The 6,000-nt window shown below is 49.5% G+C and overlaps 2 non-coding genes across 2 annotated transcripts; both read left to right on the forward strand.

The window, feature by feature from the left end:
• The first annotated feature begins 3,253 nt into the window (after nucleotides 1-3,253).
• Nucleotides 3,254-3,327, forward strand: trnai-aau (transfer RNA isoleucine (anticodon AAU)). The gene has a single exon. It is a non-coding gene; the product is annotated as a tRNA-Ile (tRNA).
• A 1,810-nt stretch (nucleotides 3,328-5,137) lies between these two features.
• Nucleotides 5,138-5,211, forward strand: trnai-aau (transfer RNA isoleucine (anticodon AAU)). Its single transcript has one exon. It is a non-coding gene; the product is annotated as a tRNA-Ile (tRNA).
• The last annotated feature ends 789 nt before the right edge of the window (nucleotides 5,212-6,000 follow it).

Below are 6,000 nucleotides of genomic sequence, written 5' to 3' on the forward strand. Positions count from 1 at the left end.
TGGGCTCGTGGGAATAAGCGTTCAGCTCAAAATTCCCGGGCTAAATCACGCTGCTCCCGAGAAATTCTTACGCTGCTCTCACGCGGAATGTGCAAAATGGTAATGCTGGGAGGGAGGGGCGGGCGGTTTTTGAGAATGACGTTTTTCGCAATCGAAACAGGTACATTTCCTGGTTGTGCGGATACCGGGCAAGGAGCTCGTTTGACGGGCACACGAGAACCGCGATCGATGGGCCCCGTTCTGGTTTTATCCAGCTTCCAAGGCTCCTTCACAGCCGTAATGTCAAGTCATGGTTCGGAGGTGCGGAGGTGAGCGTCGGATCACGGAGCCTCTGAATGGAGCCCCGCGCTCCGCGCTCCTCCGGGCTCTAAGCGCCGCTCAGACCCGGCATGAGAGGGTCTATTTTCGGCTTGATTTTACCAGACTCCCGGGCACTTCCAGAAGCTTCCTGTTTGCTCTGATTGCTCGGGGCAGAGCACGGTGTCACGCTGACCACGGGCTGTACGCGGAGGTGAGAGCTGGTTGTAAGGCGGATCACGGAGCCTCTGAATGGAGCCCCGCGCTCCGCGCTCCTCCGGGCTCTAAGTGCCGCTCAGACCCGGCATGAGAGGGTCTATTTTCGGCTTGATTTTACCAGACTCCCGGGCACTTCCAGAAGCTTCCTGTTTGCTCTGATTGCTCGGGGCAGAGCACGGTGTCACGCTGACCACGGGCTGTACGCGGAGGTGAGAGCTGGTTTTAAGGCGGATCACGGAGGCTCTGAATGGAGCCCCGCGCTCCGCGCTCCTCCGGGCTCTAAGTGCCGCTCAGACCCGGCATCCAGCTTCGAAGGCTCCTGCGCACTGCGGGGTTGTTGGCATTTGTGGTCCAGAGCCCCGGCTCTAAATTAAACCTGTAACCCTAGTAGGCCGGCCTCCGGGTCCCCCTCTCTTCTTCGGTTATGGAGTACATTGGGCGCGGGGGCAGCCAGTGGAGGGCAAGGGCCCTGCCTCCAAGTGTGGTGTAGGGGACAGGGGAGCCAGGGCCTTGGGGTCCTGGTGCTTTTTATCTTTTAAAGTGGCTCAGAGTACCAAGGGCACGGACTTCCAGGGGGCTGCACCAAGGGTGTGTAGCTCGTGTTGGGGTGCTTAAGTGTGGGTACCCGGGGACGAAAGGTGGGCCGGGGCCGGCGCGAGTGCTGGGCCGTTCCCTTGGTACTCCAGTCGGAGTACCAAGGGCACGGACTTCCATGGTATAGTACCAAGGGCACGGACCTCCAGGGGGCTGAAACAAGGGTGTGTAGCCCGTGTGGGGGTGCTTAAGTGTGGGTCCCCGGGTTCGAAGGGAGGGCCTGGTCCCCGGTGGTCATCCCCGGAGTCCCAGAGCCTGCAACCCGGGGAAGAGTGGCCCGTCCCCAGACTGAGTTTGGGGGAATGCGGGGTGGCTCTGGAGGGGCTCCAGGGGTTCCAGGGGTTGCTCGGCGGAGGCCATGCCCAGCCAGAGTGGCCCTTCCCCGGGCAGAATCTGGGGAGAGTGGGGGGTGGCTCTGGAGGTGCTCCGGGGGCTCCAGGGGTTCCAGGGGGTGCTCAGTGGGGGCCATGCCCAGCCAGAGTGGCCCTTCCCCGGGCAAAGTCTGGTCGTGTGCGGGGTGGATGATCCCTGCTCCGCCTCACGCGAGTTCGAGACCGGCTGGGTGCCCTTTTATCCATGAGGCACTGCACTGCCTCCGGCAGCCGAGTTCGGGGCCCGGTGAGGGCTCCAGGCTCCAGGGGCTCCGACCCGGAGCCTCCGACCCGCAGAAGGTGCTCCCTGGCCGGGCAAAGTCTGGCCGTGTGCGGGGTGGATGATCCCTGCTCCGCCTCACGCAAGTTCGAGACCGGCTGGGTGCCCTTTTATCCATGAGGCACTGCACTGCCTCCGGCAGCCGAGTTCGGGGCCCGGTGAGGGCTCCAGGCTCCAGGGGCTCCGACCCGGAGCCTCCGACCCGCAGAAGGTGCTCCCTGGCCGGGCAAAGTCTGGCCGTGTGCGGGGTGGATGATCCCTGCTCCGCCTCATGCGAGTTCGAGACCGGCTGGGTGCCCTTTTATCCATGAGGCACTGCACTGCCTCCGGCAGCCGAGTTCGGGGCCCGGTGAGGGCTCCAGGCTCCAGGGGCTCCGACCCGGAGCCTCCGACCCGCAGAAGGTGCTCCCTGGCCGGGCAAAGTCTGGCCGTGTGCGGGGTGGATGATCCCTGCTCCGCCTCACGCGAGTTCGAGACCGGCTGGGTGCCCTTTTATCCAAGAATCAACTGGAGTGTGGAGCTTCTACGGGCCTCCAGGGGCACTGCCGACCCAGAGCTGTGCCCCGGCTTCAGTTCTCTGTATCTCAGGAAGTTTTTTATTTATACATTTATTTCATCCATAATCTCTGGCGCCTAAAGGGTTATGAAAGAATTTAACTATTACAAACCTTCCTATTTTCATTGGGCTGGATCGTTGTTAGGTAAAGCCGATCTTTAGTACTGAAGGTACAAACGAAGCAAGACCTACCTAAAAACCTGCTGCTTTTTTTTGGCCTAAACTGCTGGATTTATGTCAGGTAAACCCCCACGTTTGTTGCTTTGTTATGTGTCAATTTAAGGAAATCTCTTTTCAGACTTAGAGGTCAGAACTCTTATTGTAATCCCATTTGAACCGTACCTAAAGCGCCAAAAATGTGCAAAATTGCTCTTCCTTTTACATCCCTGAAGGTACCTTCAAGCCAACTCTTATATTATATGGTCCCTTGCGCACATTTTGACATTTTACATGTGGAAAATGTGGCTGGTTAGCGTGATACTAATAACACCAAGGTCGATGGTTAGATCATCATTCTAGCCAGTTGAGTACATTTAGCACATGTAAGATATTGATTAAGAAAGAATTTAACTATTACAAACCTTCCGATTTTCATTGGGCTGGATCGTTGTTAGGTAAAGCCAATCTTTAGTACTGATGGTACAAACGAAGCAAGACCTTCTACCTAAAAACCTGCTGTTTTTTTTTTGGCCTAAACTGCTGGATTTATGTCAGGTATAATCCCACGTTTGTTGCTTTGTTATGTGTCAATTTAAGGAAATCTCTTTTCAGACTTAGAGGTCAGAACACTTATTTCAATCCCATTTGAACTGTACCTAAAGCGCTAAAAATGTGCAAAATTGCTCTTCCTTTTACATCCCTGAAGGTACCTTCAAGCAAATTCTAGTCTTATATAGTCACATGAGCACATTTTGACATTTTACTCATGACAATTTTGGCTGGTTAGCTCAGTTGGTTAGAGCGTGGTGCTAATAACGCCAAGGTCGTGGATTCGATCCCCATACTAGCCAGTTGCTTGAGAAATAGTTTAAATATTACAAACATGCCGATTTTCATTGGGCTGGATCGTTGTTAGGTAAAGCCGATCTTTAGTACTGAAGGTACAAACGAAGCAAGACCTACCTAAAAACCTGCTGCTTTTTTTTGGCCTAAACTGCTGGATTTATGTCAGGTAAAACCCCACGTTTGTTGCTTTGTTATGTGTCAATTTAAGGAAATCTCTTTTCAGACTTAGAGGTCAGAACTCTTATTGCAATCCCATTTGAACCGTACCTAAAGCGCCAAAAATGTGCAAAATTGCTCTTCCTTTTACATCCCTGAAGGTACCTTCAAGCCAACTCTTATATTATATGGTCCCTTGCGCACATTTTGACATTTTACATGTGGAAAATGTGGCTGGTTAGCGTGGTACTAATAACACCAAGGTCGAGGGTTAGATCCCCATTCTAGCCAGTTGAGTAAGTTTAGTATATGTAAGATATTGATTAAGAAAGAATTTAACTATTACAAACCTTCCTATTTTCATTGGGCTGGATCGTTGTTAGGTAAAGCCAATCTTTAGTACTGAAGGTACAAACGAAGCAAGACCTTCTACTTAAAAACTGCTGCTTTTTTTGGCCTAAACTAGTGGATTTATGTCAGGTAAAATCCCACGTTTGTTGCTTTGTTATGTGTCAATTCAAGGAAATCTCTTTTCAGACTTAGAGGTCAGAACACTCATTGCAATCCCATTTGAACCGTACCTAAAGCGCCAAAAATGTGCAAAATTGCTCTTCCTTTTACATCCGTGAAGGTACCTTCAAGCAAATTCTAGTCGTATAAAGTCACATAAGCACATTTTGACATTTTAAACTTGAGATCCTTGGCTGGTTAGCTCAGTTGTTTAGAGCGTGGTGCTAATAACGCCAAGGTCGTGGGTTCGATGTCCATACTAGCCAGTTTAGTATGTGTGGCGGTTGAAAGATTTTGCTTGAGAAATAGTTTAAATATTACAAACCTGCCGATTTTCATTGGGCTGGATCGTTGTTAGGTAAAGCCGATCTTTAGTACTGAAGGTACAAACGAAGCAAGACCTACCTAAAAACCTGCTGCTTTTTTTTGGCCTAAACTGCTGGATTTATGTCAGGTAAACCCCCACGTTTGTTGCTTTGTTATGTGTCAATTTAAGGAAATCTCTTTTCAGACTTAGAGGTCAGAACTCTTATTGTAATCCCATTTGAACCGTACCTAAAGCGCCAAAAATGTGCAAAATTGCTCTTCCTTTTACATCCCTGAAGGTACCTTCAAGCCAACTCTTATATTATATGGTCCCTTGCGCACATTTTGACATTTTACATGTGGAAAATGTGGCTGGTTAGCGTGATACTAATAACACCAAGGTCGATGGTTAGATCATCATTCTAGCCAGTTGAGTACATTTAGCACATGTAAGATATTGATTAAGAAAGAATTTAACTATTACAAACCTTCCGATTTTCATTGGGCTGGATCGTTGTTAGGTAAAGCCAATCTTTAGTACTGATGGTACAAACAAAGCAAGACCTTCTACCTAAAAACCTGCTGGTTTTTTTTTGGCCTAAACTGCTGGATTTATGTCAGGTATAATCCCACGTTTGTTGCTTTGTTATGTGTCAATTTAAGGAAATCTCTTTTCAGACTTAGAGGTCAGAACACTTATTTCAATCCCATTTGAACCGTACCTAAAGCGCCAAAAATGTGCAAAATTGCTCTTCCTTTTACATCCCTGAAGGTACCTTCAAGCAAATTCTAGTCTTATATAGTCACATGAGCACATTTTGACATTTTACTCATGACAATTTTGGCTGGTTAGCTCCGTTGGTTAGAGCGTGGTGCTAATAACGCCAAGGTCGTGGATTCGATCCCCATACTAGCCAGTTGCTTGAGAAATAGTTTAAATATTGCAAACGTGCCAATTTTCATTGGGCTGGATCGTTGTTAGGTAAAGCCGATCTTTAGTACTGAAGGTACAAACGAAGCAAGACCTACCTAAAAACCTGCTGCTTTTTTTTGGCCTAAACTGCTGGATTTATGTCAGGTAAAACCCCACGTTTGTTGCTTTGTCATGTGTCAATTTAAGGAAATCTCTTTTCAGACTTAGAGGTCAGAACTCTTTTTGCAATCCCATTTGAACCGTACCTAAAGCGCCAAAAATGTGCAAAATTGCTCTTCCTTTTACATCCCTGAAGGTACCTTCAAGCCAACTCTTATATTATATGGTCCCTTGCGCACATTTTGACATTTTACATGTGGAAAATGTGGCTGGTTAGCGTGGTACTAATAACACCAAGGTCGAGGGTTAGATCATCATTCTAGCCAGTTGAGTACATTTAGCACATGTTAGATATTGATTAACCCTTTAGGCGCCAGAGATTATGGATGAAATAAATGTATAAATAAAAAACTTCCTGAGATACAGAGAACTGAAGCCGGGGCACAGCTCTGGGTCGGCAGTGCCCCTGGAGGCCCGTAGAAGCTCCACACTCCAGTTGATTCTTGGATAAAAGGGCACCCAGCCGGTCTCGAACTCGCGTGAGGCGGAGCAGGGATCATCCACCCCGCACACGGCCAGACTTTGCCCGGCCAGGGAGCACCTTCTGCGGGTCGGAGGCTCCGGGTCGGAGCCCCTGGAGCCTGGAGCCCTCACCGGGCCCCGAACTCGGCTG

This window comes from Eucyclogobius newberryi, unplaced genomic scaffold (assembly GCF_026437365.1).
Source record: "Eucyclogobius newberryi isolate DKJ021-1_F unplaced genomic scaffold, fEucNew1.0.hap1 SCAF_36, whole genome shotgun sequence".
Classification (NCBI taxonomy): Eukaryota; Metazoa; Chordata; class Actinopteri; order Gobiiformes; family Gobiidae; genus Eucyclogobius; species Eucyclogobius newberryi.